Genomic DNA, 16,489 nt, shown 5'->3' with positions numbered 1-16,489 from the left:
GCTTTCTTGTGCAAATCAGAATGCACTTGTTTACCTGGGTTTTTTTTTCCTCGAAGCCTTGGTAAATACAACACACCAAAAATTACAATAACATCGACGCCCAGGCCCTCGAACACACTCTGCAAGTTAAACTGTTTACAACTACAAAAGCGTGAAAACAAAGGCAACAGCCCGTCAGAAGCACCCTATAGTATTTCTGAAGGCAACTGAGAGCTCCCATTCACATCAACTGGTATCACCATGGTAGTGGGACTGCAAACTCCATAGAATGGGCTGTTAGCTGCGAGCAAATAAGGACAGGATTATGAAGCAAAACGAGTAATAGTGACCCAAACTTGGCTTTCTTTCCCGCTAAAGCTCATCTGGTGGAAAGACTGAGGTTAAAAGGAGGAAAACGAGAAGGGATTTGGTAGATGGAGAAGAAACCACTCTACTTCTCCTAACGAACACCAGCTGACGGCCCCGGGTCCCCGCAGCTGTCAGACGCGGCGGGCTGCGGCGGGCGGAGCCGCCGACCCGGTTGGGGAGAACGTCTTACTTACTGAGGTTCCCGTCGGGGCGCGGGCCGGAGCCTGGAGTCCGCTCGCACCCGCCGCGGCGCCGGCTGATATCTCCCGCGACCGCCCCGCGCACCGCCTCCTCCTTCCCCGCCAATCCCCGGAGAGGCCGCCCGGCGCGCCCCGCCCCGCCCCGCCCCGCGCGGCCAGTCGGGGCCGGGTTCCCAGCGCGCGGCGCCCGGGCCCGGCCACACCCCTGGCCCCCACCCGCCCCACTAGTCAGCTCCCACCCGGTAATTACTCTAATTAGAAGTCTTAGTCTCAGCAGTTAAACAATGTACGAACCAGTCCCAACACAGCCTGCAATTCAAGTGGCTTTGAGAACAAAGGCAATCATAGCTGTAGCAATTTTTCCTCTAATTTACAGAATGTGAAGACTTTCTCTCACTGCACGTTGTACTTAAAAAAAAAAAAAAAAAGGTTTAACCTCTGGTATACATGCCCTTTCACAAGGATATCAGCATTTCTGTGGAAAAACACCAGCACACATCAGCTACATGTAACAAAAAAAACACTGTTTCAAGAAAAAAAAAAAAAGCGTATTAAACTTCTAAGTTTGGTCCCTCCTGCAGAACCAGTGTTCTGGATCACTTGGCGGAAAGATGTAAGATGTACAGAGATGTGAGAGGACTGTTTTCCTACAGTTTATAGACCATGTGAATAAAAGGGAAACACACTACCCGGGGCATCTTTCTAGTAAGCAATCTGCACAATTCTTAACTGGTATGGGTGGAGGTTGCTAATCGTTCACACTAACATCAGCTGAATGGCTACCTGCCGGTCCGAGGAGGAAAACACCACGGTGCAAGAACAGCTTTAATGCCTACTGACTTGCATCTTTCCCCCAAACTTCACCAGAATATTTCGAAAGCACACAAGAGGCCAGTCTTGTTTCCAAGACTCTTACAGCAACCCCAGTAGATAAAGGTCACCAGAACAGATTCCAACAAGAAAAATCAAAAACTGCAACCGCCATCACCCAGAATAGCTATTTCAAAGATTTGGGGAAATGTACTTATCAGGAATAAGGCATTTCTTGAAGACAGATCTACTTCACAATAAAACCAGAAAGATAAATATGGCCCCAAACCCAAGGAATCCTCAGGAAGGGATGTGATCAGGCCTGTTTTCCCTAGAAAATTATAATAGCCCATTCACAGCTCTTCTGGGTATTAAACTCTTTGTTCTAATTTTAAATGTACACTGGAATTTTCAGGATGAGTAAAATTATAACTGTAAAATATGTGTTAGAAAAATAAAACATCAAAAACAAAAAAGTCCTTTCTTACTTTGTTGTCCAGTACTGGCTTGATCTTTAAAGCAATCTGCATCCATTTTAGAAGAATTACTCAACACTCAGAAGTTTATGTGAAAGATTGAAAAAAAAAAAAAAAAAGGCAATGAACTACTAAAGTAGAGAAATAATAAAAACAACCACTACAAAAATGTTGCACAAAACAGGTTACATGTCTTATACATCTCTTCCCCTTTCAATATACTTTTCCCCAAACACAGATCCTGAATTTTTCAAAATTTCAGGTAGTTTTCAGTCTCACTCCATGCATTTACTAGAAAATGCTTGAAAATTTCTCTATTTTTAATTGAATGAAATCTTTGATTATGAAAATTATGAAACATTATGAAACATTGTGAAAAATGAATTTAGCACCTTAGTTTGTTACAAGATGCGATTTTTGCTAAGCAGCTGTTTGCCTTTCTAGATGTTAACAGGACAAATATCTAAACACAATTTAGTTTCACTGTAGTAACAACTTAAAAAGTTAATCTCTTTTAACAAAAAAATCAACTAATTTTAAGTTAAAACAAGGAGAAAGTAAGAAACAACTAAAACCAAATGGAACACTTTCAAATGCTAATGTACCTAACTCTTTATAAAGTTAAAGCCCTGAAAATAAGATGGTATTCTTAAATGCTTAAACTAAGAAGACCAGGTGCCTGGGACATAAAAATAGAGAGAGGACTTCCAAACACTTGTTCTGCAGATAAAATAAACATAGTAAGCAATTGAGAACACAGGGAGAAAACTCCTCCAGAGAAAATATATTTCCCCCAAACTTATCCTTCCAAAATTCCCCACTAAGTCAACATCTAAATCTTTAAATGGCTTTAAAGTCTTTCTTAGGTAAGTTACTCTCTTTGTGTACAAGACAGGACAGCTCCCTTTAAATATTAAGAACATTAATAAGCTTTATGTATGTTCTCAAATGTATAAGAACATAAAAATCATTCAATATAACTCTCAAAAAAGTTTCAGTATGAAAAATCCATGTTATGTTCCTTCAGATAATAAACATAAATATTCTGCAATGAGAGACAGACAAGAATAAAGAAATTTTACAAAATATACCAAAATGCCTTGTAAAAGTAAACATCTAACAGCCAAGCACCCATGCTATCAGCCTCATCGCTGACACAAACTTATTTTAACATTTACTTTTAAAAGCAAAAAGCCATTGTTAATTTAGCTGTTGGTCAAACCTGCAATTTTGTTTTAAATTGAAAGGTAAAGACCAAGAGTTAAAATACCACATATTGTCCTGAAAGTATCTCCATGTAAGATCGAGTTCTCAACATCAGAGATTCCATTTCTCGTTGATTCCAATACTATTTGCTCAAGCTGTTATTATAATTACCATTTCCCCTTTTGGAAGTCAAATTAATAGCCCTACCCCGTGAAACTACTGTTACGATGATTATTTTTGAAAGAAGCCGTATCTAGGGTGACCCCTCCGCACCCTTTTCCCAAGCAGAGCGCAGTCCCCTGCTGGCCAGCGCTGCTGCGCCCCCACCTCTCTTCAAAGCAGGGGCGGTGACACCTTTCCAAGGTTTTTCAAAAGCAAATCCCCAAACGCCACTATCAATTCCACAGGGCCCGCCGGGCGATGCTGCCCTAAATCTACACGTCTCGCTCCATGCTCTCATCCAGCTTCACCTAAGTTTAAAGGCGGGTAGAACTACACTGACATCTGTCCCAGGAGCACGTTTGTCTCTGAAAAGCAAAGAATGACCTAATTAGAAGCACAAGGACAACAGATTATGAAAGGCACGGGGGTCGGGTGGGAGAACAAAATTAAAGTACCTAGCTCTTAGGAGACTACGGCTGTTGTGCAGCAATCAACAACGCGAACGGCGCTCTCCGATTCGGAAGCCTGCGTGAGTGCGCGGCATCCCTCCACAAGACTCACAGAAGCCCTCCGCCGGGAGGACCAAGCACCCAGCGTCCACCAGGAAGGCGCAGGCAGTCCCCAAAGGGGAGACGAAGAACAAGAGGAATTTAGGGAATTCCAGGTGTGCCCAAATGCTTGGATCTAAAGGCCGGAGCACACCTAATATAAGGAAGTTTCAACCAAAGCAAATCGTGTCGGCCCTGGGGCCCCACAGGCCTCGCTTCCTCCTCCCCGCCCCAGACCCTCACCCGACACCAGTCGCAAAGCCCCAGATAAAGGTCGGCTCGCGCCAGTGTCCCGGCGGCCTCGCAGTCCGAGTGGGGCATGGGGCGCAGGGGTCACCCTGCGGAGGGAGCGGGCGGTGGGCGGGCCGTGGGGGCTCCCACGAAGGCTCCCACGAAGGCTCCCACGGAGGAGGCGGTGTCCTGGCCCCGCCCCGGCCCCGCCCCGGCCCCGCCCCCAGCCACGCAGGTGTCAACAGAGCCACCGCAGACTGCGCACTGCGCCGCACCGCGCCGCACCGCGCCGGACCAGGGTCTTGCCAGGTGCGGGGGATAAGAGTGCCTCTCTTTAAAAACAGCGTCCTTTCCTCTGAACACACGGGGGGCCTTCAGCTGGCAAGTCACCTAGAACCCGGGTCTACTCACCTAGTGACCTTGGGCAGAAACACTGCGACTTCCGTTCTCTTCGTCTAAAAAAACTCGATCCAACTCTCAACGGTGTCAGGAAACCGTTGGCGCCCTTTCGGGCTAGGGACCGACTTTGGTCCTGGGCATGAATTTACAACGGCCCACCCTCCTCCCGCATGCTCCTCAAAGACCAACAGTGCTGACAAGGAGTGGAGCTCGGACTGAAACCGGACTGAAACCGGTGAGCCGACTAAAGTAACTGCCAAATCTCAACCAGTTGTCACAGCAACTCTCCGTTCTCCCACCCTCCCTGATCTACAGTGCCTCCCTCCCTTTGTGAGGGCCCTAGGGCCTCATCAGGCCTGCGTGGTGGCGCGGACCTGGATTATACACCCACGTTTTCCACGTCCACCGGGACAGGTGAGTTTTGCTTACTCACAGCTCTGATTCTGGCCTTCTCTCCGCTCGTTCTCTGACACAGTGACCTGTAAGCTCCAATGTGTGTCATTCAATACACTCAGTTCCAGTTCCAATCCTCTCAGCCATTCAAACTCATTCTTGAAGTCAAACTGATATGGATTGCTAATACCAGGCCCTCCACCTGGAATGCCCTCTGACTCTCCTTATCACTTTACAGGGGCTACCTTTTTCAAGAATCCTTCCAGCAACATTTTGCGCCTTCTGGGTTTTATCCTCTCATCCATCCCCATGCAGGTAGTCCCACACCGCAGTGCAACAGAACTGGCAGTGATGGCTGTGCACAACACACCGGGTGTCTGAGCTCCTGGAAGGCCACAGTCTTTTCTTTCAGTCTCCCCACCCAGCCCCCAGCACAGCCAATTTGGAATTAATGTCACCTGTCTTGTGGCAAGATCAAAGTTTCAATCTTGCGCCCATTAGCACTAATTTTAGCAACTAAAATGATGAAAATTTGTTAAAATAGGATCAACTTTAAAAGAGAAAATCAAAGATAATACACCTTTTTTTTTTTAAGCCTTATACCATTAATTTCACAGGCAAAGAAAGCCATTACAGGTAAATGTCATATCTACTTCAGGGACATTTTCTACTCGGAAGCTGTTGACAGCTTAACCACTGTAGCTCTGCTTTATGCAAATGCAGATGGTGCTTTTCTCCCAGAGCACTTCACACATTTGTGATCTCAGCTGACTTTGCCATGGCATTGCAGACATGGGCACACACCGCCCAGAGCCTTAAAAGAGATGGCTGGGGAAAGGGGACACAGAAAAGTCAAGCCACTTAAGACACAAGAAATGCACAGTGCTTGAAACTATGTAAAAATTTTACAGATGTGAGTACCAAAAAGGAGGTTTAGAGTGTTAAAAATAGAGTATTGTGTTATTGGAGGTTTTTGTATGAAGTCAGATGTTAATAACAAATGAAAGTACAAAAAATTCACAAGACAAAAAATGACTGATTCAATTATTAAGTCAATAAAACTATAACTGGATCATTCTTTTGAACAGAGAAATGCCATTTTCCCCCCAAACTAAAATTATAAATATTTGTATGTCAGACTTAAAACTTCTCTTTATATTCAGTAGTTGACATTAGACATTACAGTAAAATGGAAGCCCATTTAAGTAGAAATACAGATGACCTTTTCTACTGTTATACCATGTATGTACATGTACATACATACGTAATTTTTCCAGGCAGTAGTTATCAGAAACCTTAGTGAGAAGCTATGAAAACCCACTTTTTTTTTTTAAGATTTATTTATTTGAGACAAAAAGAAAAAGAGAGAGCATGTGTGCACGGGGGAAGGGGCAGAGGGAGAGAATCCTGAAGCAGACTCCCTGCTGAGCTCAGAGCCCCAGGACCCTGAGATCGCAACCTGAGCTGAAATCAAGAGTTAGATGCCTAACCAACTGAGCCACCCAGGCGCCCCGAAAACCCATTTCTAATACCACACAGCCTGTATCTGTCTATTGTCCAACCCTATGAACTCCCAAGTCACTAACCTTTACATTATCAACACTCTCTAGTGCGGGAAGCAGGATAATGTCCACGTCCTAATCCCTGGAACCTGTGAGTACGTTAGGTTACCTCGCAAAAGAGAATTAAGGTTGTTAATCAGCCGACTTGGAGATGGGATGATCCTGGATTATCCAAGTGAGCCCGAGGTAATCACAAGGTCCTTTTTTTTTTTTTTTTAAAGATTTTATTTATTTATTTGAGAGAGAGAGACTGAGAGAGAGAGAGCACATGAGAGGGGGGAGGGTCAGAGGGAGAAGCAGACTCCCTGCCGAGCAGGGAGCCCGACGCGGGACTCGATCCAGGGACTCCAGGATCATGACCTGAGCCGAAGGCAGTCGCTTAACCAACCGAGCCACCCAGGCGCCCCACAAGGTCCTTATAAGTGAAGAAAGCAGGCAAGGAAGAGCCAGAGAGACAGCAGAATGGGAAGGACAGGCCCCAGCCTCGCTGGTTTTGAAGGTGGAGGTAGGGGCCATGAGCCAAGGAAAGCAGGGACCTATGGAAGCTGGAACAGGCAAGGATGTGGATTCTCCCCAGAGCCTCCAGAAAGGAACAAAGGCCTGCTGACACCTTGAGGTTAGCCCAGTGAGACGGATTTTGGACATCTTATCTCCAGATACTATAGATAATAAATCTGTGTTAAGTCCCAGAATTTGTGGCAATTTGTTACAGCAGCAATAGGAAACTAATACTAATACATCTGGGTCCCAAGTTCCTCTTATAATCAACGTCACTGCTGCTCAACATGTGAGGAAAATAAAAACATCCGTTAAAAGCTCTCAGCTACACCTGCACTCTGATCTGTTTCCTCCTAAGAGGGGAGAATTTCTTCCAGGGCCCTCCCCTCATCCCCAAGCACACAGCTTCATTTCAGGCTCGATTCTAGGGTCCGAGAAGTTTGCTGGGGTCGGCAGGCTGAGCTGAGAAGAAAACTGGATAGGAGGTCTAAAAGCCCTTTCAGGTCTGGTTCCTAACTGCTTTGCTGCTTTTATAGTACCACGGAGGCCGGGGCAGAGCATGTCAATGAAACAAAGGACAAACATGAAACAAAACGCCATGGGCAACCACGTCTTGATCAAATCTAAGAGCGATTCAAGTTAATAAGTAACATAACCCCACCACCTTTTTCATGGCTTTAATTATTACAGCCAGTAAAAAATATTCAGGCCATCCCTGTTTAGTGATGTTTTATTTACCCCTAAAGGGTAAAGTCTTCATTAAAAGCAGAAGAGCTATGTTCAATTCAACACATATGGTGAGATCACAGCCCAGTTTATTGTAGTTTTTTGAAGTGCCACCCCCCCCCCCCCCAAACATACACACACAACCGAGGACTCTGGATACACAGCACTGCAATTACAATTGGGCCATATCAGGTTTTATATTACTACATAATTGACTTAAAACACAAAAACTTATTTTTGAATAGTTCCCCGCATTTTCTATTTTTCTAACACAAATCAATCTTTTCCTGGGGCCATTTCCTCCACTGTTCAAAGGGCACACTGCTGCTGTTGGAAGGGGTCTTCCTCTGCCCCCATATGTTTCACTCGGTTGTGCTAAACCTGGCCAAGTTCCTGAAGAGCACAGGGCCTTGTGGATGGAGAAGCCAGACAAAACGTCTAAGTGGTAAAAGGAATGGGTAAGAGGTTGGAGCAATCCACATGGCCACAAGATCAGTGCCATTGCTTTTTTTCATCATGCACAGCCTTTACCATGGAACCGCCTAATTTTGATGTTTTCCAAAGTCCACGCTATTATATTTTCCAAAGAGAAACAATTAACCAGCCGTATCTTTCCAGGCAAACTCTTCACTGAGGGAGGAAGGGCAATTCTCTGTCATGCCCTATATTAAAAAAAGCAATTTTTTCCAAGTGTACCTCACTTGGATCAGTGTTTTTTATATCTTTGGCTCTCCTGTGGCATTACTGTCTGTGGAGCTGAACCGGCATGAGAGGTGCGAGGGTCATATCCAAATTAAGACCCTGCCCCCCACAAGAGAGGAAGGCTGAGGTGGAAGTGATTCTGTCACAAATGGCCTCACCTCCAGGAACACGCAGCCGGAAGGGAATGAGGGAACAGGAATGTGGCCTCACCAGAAGATGTCTCTTGGAGCACCTGGTCAGAAATAAGTGAAGGAGAGTTCTATGTTCTTCTCTTTAATCCCAAGGATGGAGACAGATTCTGGAGAAGCCCTGGAAAAAGTGGAGGAGCCTCAGGCAGTGGGAAGCAACCCAAGATGAAACACACCTGGGACCAGGGCTGTGACATTTTTCCTTTAAAAAAAGTACTTATCATGTTGCTGTACAATGATCTAAGTCTGGAAACTAAACTTGGCTTTGTATTCGACCATCCTTTTTTTTTAAGATTTTATTTTTATTTATTTTAGAGAAAGAGAGAGAGCACGTGTGTGCACACGCAAGCAGGGGGAGGGGCAGAGGCAGAGAGAGAGAGAATCTCAAGCAGACGCAATGCTGAGTGCAGAGCCCGACGCAGGGCTCAATCCCAGGACCCTGAGATCATGACCTGAGCCGAAATCGAGTCGGACGCTTAACCGACTGAGTCACCCAGGCACCCTGACCATCCATTTTTATTAGCTGACTTGCACACCATGAAATACAGCCCTCCTTCATCTCTAGTTCTCAGAAAACCATTCCTGATAGCAATGTAATTCTAAAGGGGGAAAAAAAAACCCCAAAAAAGAGGCTGGGCATTAAATTTTACAAAGCACGGGAAAAAAATTCCTATCACTGCAGGCACAAGCCTGTGGGAAGGGCTTGGGGAAGCAGAGCCCACTGGTGAAGCTGTGGCCTCCAAGTTGCCTGACCCCGTGCTCCTCTCCCCTCCTGCGGTCCTCTGGGACTCAAGAGAAACCATCCTCCACCTGCCGCTGCTTCTGTATGAGGAGGGCTAACAAGGCCTCTTCCAGTCCCTCCTACATTTCCCTAATGCTATTCTTATTGTATTCCCAGAATTGAATTAAATTAAAATAGCATCCTTCACATGCCTTAGTTCTGTGGGGAAAGGAAATATATCATACAATAACTATAAAAATTTAACATCCTGAAAACTGTTTTCACAAACTCTGAGAAAAAAAATAACATCAGCAATCTTATTTAGTCTGCTGTTACAAATCATTCTACTTGATGGTAAATAACACCAGTGACTATTGTAAAGATTTTTAAAAAGTAGTAACATGAAAAATGAATGAATGACAACAGACAAACACGATGTCCATAGCAGGTAAACAAATTAGTAAACTCCTAAGTTGTTTCTGTTGTATAGCCTGCCCTCAAAGCCGTTAGGAGAAGTATTCTTAAAGTAAAATGTGTGTTGATTGTAGGATAGGACTTACTTGAAACGTGACCCAGCTTTTAGCAAAGCCACAAATAATTAGCACTGAAGACACAGCCATGTAAAAATATATGAATTTATTAACTGTTGCTATTGGTAGCACAAAATACTGATTTGTTATTTGCAAAAATACGATTCTTAACCCCACCAGTGCAATTTAAGTCCCTTCATTGTGTGCTGTGAAAATAGAGTATCTTGTGAACAGCTCCTCTGAATTCAGGAAAAAATCTAAAGATGGCAGGATGTCTCGCTTCCTCATTAGAGAACAATTTTAAGTTGAGAGGCACTCCGTGACTTGTTTGCCTAGGGGCACGAAGGTTAGAACCTCGCTGTCAGCTCATCCCCAAAGTCCCAAACGCACGTCGCTACTAGACAGAACAAATCCAGTTTTTTAAAAATTTGCTCAGAGACTTTACTTTTTAACCTCTAACATTACCTTTACTTGGACCTTTCCCAACTGATTCACACTTCTCAAGATGCAGACTCCCAAAGCGCATAAAGAAGCCACTGGCTGACCCCCTCCCAGCACCCCCTGCCACTACACTAGGAAATACTGAAAGGCACTGCACAAATTCCTGCAGGTGTCCCATTCGACTTCTGTCTGTCCAGTGGATCCACAATAACCCTGCTTTCAAACCTAGAGCTGGTAGTTCCCCCCATGAATTTAAACAGTGCCTGGTCTAACAAGATCACTTAGAATGCCAAATTTTCTGGCAACCTTATTAAACCCGCCTCATCCATAACCTCCCCACGGTTATCTTCAAGTCCACATCCCCAATAGCAACAGTAAGCCACACTGACTCTGGGGCTGCTCTATCATCTCCCTCCTGGAGCAGTGGAAGCACTGACCCATCCAAACAGGAGTCTATGAGTCCTGAGAGCTGCTACAGGAAAAGGGGAGATAAGCCAGTATTCAAGACACCATCCAGTACCCCTTCCCGGACAGAACCTGCGGCTGTCAGTAAGGAGATCCACGACTTCTAACAATCTGAATGCAGGACTAATTAAAAATACAGGAAAAGAAATCTCCCTTAAAAAGAGAAACCATTTCCATGAGAAGATCCTTTCTCTTGCAGGTTACCTTGGAGGAAAAATACCCACAACTTGTTTGTACTGTAGAAATATTAATCATTTTGCAGGGCGCCTGGGTCGCTCAGTTGGTTAAGCGACTGCCTTCAGCTCAGGTCATGATCCCGGAGTCCTGGGATCGAGCCCCACATCGGGCTCCCAGCTCGGCAGGGAGCCTGCTTCTCCCTCTGACCCTCTCCCCTCTCACGCTGTTTCTCTCTCTCTCAAATAAATAAATAAATAAAATCTTTAAAAAAAAAAAAAGGAGGATTAATCATTTTGCAACAAAAGAAGTCCTCATTTCCTAGATTTAACCACCAGAATCTCTAAATAGCCAGGTAGTGGCCTGGATTTGTTTGCTGTAGTTACCAAGAGTTGTGGCAAGCAGGGGTTATGTCATTAGGCTTTCTATCATTTTATTTAGAGTTTTTTTGATTGGGGAGGAGAGAGAGGAAGTGTGTGTATATGTTTATATTCAGATTTAAAATTTGTGCAAGTTGCCTAGAAACCAAAGCACAGAAGAATTCACAGCCTGATGGATGCTAAATTGCAGCTGCTGGAAACAGCATGTTCTCCCAAGCACACTCCGGGCTGGGCTCATTACTATATATCCCTGTCATTCAAGGTTGATGGTATCTAGTTTTCCAGGAAGTTTGGTTTAGTTATACCATTACGTTTGGTATAATGAGAGAAATCAGCGTTTTGTTCACCCTGATTAAATGCACTTAATTCTTTAGGAAACTTAGAAGGAGGTCCCTTCTCCTGTGTCAGGACTGCACATATGTATGACGTTTTACATTTGAGAGAGATATAGGCCTAAGTTAGATGGATGGATGGATGGATGGAAGGAAGGAAGGAAGGAAGGTAGGTAGGTTTCTCACACTGAAAGCATTCCCCACACTGAGCAACTTTCACCTAGAGAACTGCATGTATTTCGTACACATCTTAGGTGCCAACACTCCCCACCATGTCACCACACTCTTGGGTCACATTTTGTACGCCGGGGGCTCAGTCAGAACACTGGTCAGGATCACTATAAATCACCACGGGAAGCCAGATAACTGTTAGGAATTTATGACTTTGTTCTGCCAGGTAATGGGCTACACTATGCAGATAAATCAAGTATAGTGTTGCCACAGCTCTCAGGACTAAGCACTTCCTTCTCCAAGTGTGTCTGAAGGCTTACAGAGAGCAGCTGAAGAGAAAAGAACAGCGCTTGCGGGCTTGCCTTTTCAGTTTAGCAAACTGGACCCTTTACCATCTTAAAATGCTCTGTCCCAGTCCTTCAGCAATCTCCTAGAGGCACTGTGCCCAGAACAAAGATGATGCCTTATTTACTCCAGAAACTGAAGGGTGGAGAAGAAATGTGAATACCGCAGGGAAAAAATGCAAGTTAAATTTCTGTGGAACACCTGAATTCATTGAGCTTTGGTGCCCAAGATGCTGTTTTTTATACCATAATCTCAAACAATGAAACCCTGCACACCCTTTACAACCGAATGTAGCAATGCTTCTGATGACTTTTAGATGCCAAGGACAAAAATATCTTCCATAGTTATTTGTACAGCCTATCATTTCTATCAATGAACTCTAATCCGCTTTCTGGTAAAATAAACAAAGGATGACTTCAGAAAGAATTCCTAAGATAAAATGGTTAGAGACTGATAAAGGAAAATCCTTTTTTTTTTTTTAAGTCACAATAAAGGCTAAAAGGTGGATGAAAAAGCACATTATTTCTGAAACTTCATAAAATAGTTCTTCATAACCAAACTACCAACACCGTTCTGAGGTCATGTCGGTGAAACACTCTGAAAGCGTCTATGGGTGCTCTACGATTTTCATGCCCACAATCAGGCTGCAGATACCGCACACATCTGTGATGTTCAAACTGCACAGCAGCATACCAGCTTTGAATGCAAAGCTAAATAGATGCTACCACTTTCTGCAAGTGGCACATTCAGAATGCATGACCTGCCAAATTGCAGTGAGCATCTGATCCCCTCACAGTTGAATTGGCAAGAGATGACACTCAGGGCCCTGACTGCTAAGGCAAGCTTGAGGCCAGGCCGGAAGAAGGAGATCAAAGGGCCCTCAGAGCCACAACCCCCCACCCCCACCCCCCAGCTGACTTCAAGCCCTGTGTCTCCAGGTCAGACACGGAGTTCATGGGACAGCTTTCCTCCCTATCTCAGTTATGTCATGCCTGGTGACATCTGAAACAAACTAACAAAAACAAAAAAATCCTCACCATTCTGGTATCTGCTGAAAGGCATACAACACCACACCTTTTTTTGGTGTGTGTGGCCAATAATGTATTTAAGATAATTAGGGAGCAAGGAAAGCTTTTTACAAAAAGATTAAATGTATTTATGAGGGATGAAGGACATTCCCCCACCCTCCACTATGATTGCTGTCATTTCATGGGTTGCCACTCTTAGAAATTTATTTAAAACTTAGGATTTTTTTTGCCATAGGTGAGGACTGAAAGCAAGTAGGGCCTACCAGATAAATTCCATCTTCATGAATTACAACTTCAAATAATAAAATCAAAAGATGTATTTTCAGACTTTCAAATAACTAAATTAAAATGTCCTTCTGAGAAACCAGTGTTAAGATCTTGAAAAACCAAGCAAGCTCACTGGAAGATTCCAACTGCCTTCAAGCTTAGAGAAGCTTTTAGGCTTAAAGGAAATGTGCTTGCATAGAATCACAGGTACATCCTCATAAAGGAACTCTTAAACACAGCAGGAATTCTTAAAGACATCTCAATTACTAGACAGCAAAAATCTGGGGAGATTTAAGACATGAATATTTGTACAATCCTTTGTACTCAAGAAAACTCACTGTGACCAATGTCACAGGAGCTTCTCCCTCCCTGGGGTCTGCAATCTCTCATGTTCATTTTCTGGATGAAGCATCTGAAAGCATGTGGTAGGAGGGGAGTCTGAGCGAATGAATGATGAAGGGGCAGTGCCTGCTCTTACTGACAGACAAGCTATGCTACGTAGCAATTTCTTTAAAAAAATATTATACGAATCTGGTGTCAAAGGGATTAATTTTAAAAAACAGCAAAGCACCAGTACAAAGGAAATTCCTTAGAGAGTTACTACCGCTTAGATCTTCAAGATGTTCATACTGGTCCTCAACATGACTCAAACTGTTAGCTCTGGTTACTGACAGCTCCCACAGGATGCATAACTGGGGCAGATTTTTCAAATATGCCAACAATTAATGTCCAGTCTTGGGAAAAAAATGATGTGTGATTTACTGTTAGAAATGTTTTTCTTCCAAATTATTAAGTGAAATGCTAGGTGTATAGGATGTCTTCCTACTTCTCTCCCAGGTTCATAATGAAACCAGAAACATATCAACCAGTCCAATCCAGCCATTAGCCAGAATCACAGCAAGGCCTGCTTGTCAAGCTTCTCTTTCTAGAGAGCCATATTACATCACCGAAACAGTATGTGCTTTCTCTCAGTGTAGCTCATGTCAAATCAAGGACTGTTAGCTGATCAGAATTGAAAGCATAATTGTTCCAACCTTTCTCCATTAAAAAAACATGAGGATATTTACATCTTCCAAACAAGTTTCTTTAGCCCACATAAGAACGGATGAGCCAAAGGAGGCCTCATAGGCCACAGTGCGTGGATTAAGGGGAAAATTATTAATACCCACGCAGAGTTTCAATACTAGCTCATCTTTACTTTTAAATGGTTTCACCCTCAGCCTTCATGCCATTTCTGCCCCATTTATCATCTCAACTTATAAGGAGCATGGTCTCAAATTCTCTCATCTCTGTGATCTGTAAGAGAACTTGATTTGTATTTACCAGTTTTGTCCTTTCGTATCCTGATGCTATTCTATCAAATCGACCTTTATTGCAAGGAAGGAGAAAACGGGGGTGAAAAAGAATGATTTAGTGGGTGTCTAGACCTATTTTCCTTTATTAAAGATCCACTTTATGAAGATACCAGTCTAAACTCTTATTCAGAAGGATAGTAAGAATAAAGTTGAAGTAATCGCTCCTTACATCTTGGCTTTGAGCAATAAATAAAAGTATGATTAAGTTTCAAATATAACTGAAAACCCAGGTTTTCATGAACGTATCCTAAGAACAAAACAACATGAATTTCAGGACTCAGAACAAAATCTCAGAAGACAAAGCAGGGACATGTCATCAACAGGTCATTCAGAAAGCAATTCTCTCATTTTCAGTAGGAGAACTGCACTAACATAGTGACAGCAAAACAGGGAAAGAGAACATACATCTTATTATTTTTTTTTTTTTTAGATTTTATTTATTTATTTGACAGAGAGAGACACAGCAGGAGAGGGAACACAAGCAGGGGGAGTGGGAGAGGGAGAAGCAGGCTTCCCGCCGAGCAGGGAGCCCGATGTGAGGCTCGATCCCAGGACCCTGGGACCATGACCCGAGCCGAAGGCAGACGCTTAACGACTGAGCCACCCAGGCACCCCAAGAGAACATACAACATCTTATAATCACAATTTGGTTAAGCAAATGAGGATTATAAATTTCTATGTAGAATATACCAAATTTAATGGATGACGCATAGAATTTCGGGCATTTAACTTCTGACTATACAATATGATTTTTACTATGTCCATATGTAGAATCATTATGTAATTCATACTCGATTCCCATTTCTGAAATGGCACAAAATAAACACAAAAAACATCACTGTGATTTGCTGAATCACATAAAGCTCCTATTTCTAAATGTCAAATATTTCCAATGTGATCTTTTTGAGGAGAGGCTTATTAAGCAGACTTACTGTATTATTAATTAGAGTGTCATATAATTAACCTAGTATTTCATTTTCAAAGACGGGGAAACTTTGAGTTATGGACTCTGTACCTTCAGTAAGCCTCTCTTAACATGAAGAATCGCTGACCAATGGAGAGACGACCACACACACGTAAGCCCATCAATTCTACTAGTTTAACACGTCACCTACGATAGAAAGGCTGGGTGGAGGAACATGACTGAGTGGAAGGAGAGGGAAATTGGACAAGTAGATTCTGCAGGAGGGTAGGAGTCACCATGTGGGGTGAGGGGGGGTGGATAAGAGATGAGAACGAAGAGACGTGCTGGGCACTTGGAGGCATGAGGCATTTGATTCAACAGGTTGGGGGAGAGACCAGCACCAGCAAGAGGAACACAGGTATCAAAAGAAGAGGTGAAATGAGGACGCATGAGGGTGACACCTCGAATGTGCTAACCTCTGGCCTCCATGACCCCGGGGTAGAGAACGGCCTCAGAGATTAACAGCACACGGCAGTGGGGCTATTCTTAGCTGTGTCTGCTGACTGAAGTTGCAGGCACCTTCCCTCCAACCATGTAAGGTGTGCTCCAACTCCACTGTTTCTAACTGAAATCTCTTCAGAAGTTACACTGGTATTCTAAAAACAGCCATTCTAAAGATCTTATTTATTTATTTATTTATTTGGGAGAGAGAAAGAGCATGTGCAAGAGCAGGGGGAGGGGCAGAGGGGCCCGACACGAGGCTCGATCTCATGATCCCAAAATCATGACCTGACGTCTAATTGACTGAGCCACCTAGGCTCCCCTAAAAACAGTCATCCTAAAATGAACTCGGGTTGGGTGTTCTAGCACTTGGCACAGTATCAGGCAAATCCTTATCCCCATTACACACACGCATGTGCCTGGTTG

General features: G+C 43.8%; 1 protein-coding gene across 12 annotated transcripts in view; it reads right to left on the bottom strand.

Moving 5' to 3' along the window:
* Positions 1-16,489, bottom strand: part of AOPEP (aminopeptidase O (putative)) — a 335,871-nt gene that overhangs the window by 34,369 nt on the left and 285,013 nt on the right. Inside the window, exons 14-15 of one of the 12 annotated variants that reach the window (XR_014139966.1) lie at positions 8,420-8,570; positions 6,360-6,444 (exon numbers count right to left, since the gene is read on the bottom strand). The exons of 8 other annotated variants lie outside the window; for them this stretch is intronic. The gene's annotated coding sequence lies outside the window, so the exon portion shown is untranslated. The remainder of the gene's footprint in view (positions 1-6,359; positions 6,445-8,419; positions 8,571-16,489) is intronic. 3 more of the 12 variants (XR_014139965.1, XR_014139968.1, XR_014139967.1) reach the window with 3 other exon arrangements.

The sequence above is a fragment of the Leptonychotes weddellii genome, chromosome 14 (genome assembly GCF_054177405.1).
Source record: "Leptonychotes weddellii isolate Sample4059 chromosome 14, ASM5417740v2, whole genome shotgun sequence".
NCBI lineage: Eukaryota > Metazoa > Chordata > Mammalia > Carnivora > Phocidae > Leptonychotes > Leptonychotes weddellii.
This window is presented reverse-complemented; position numbering and strand designations above follow the sequence as displayed.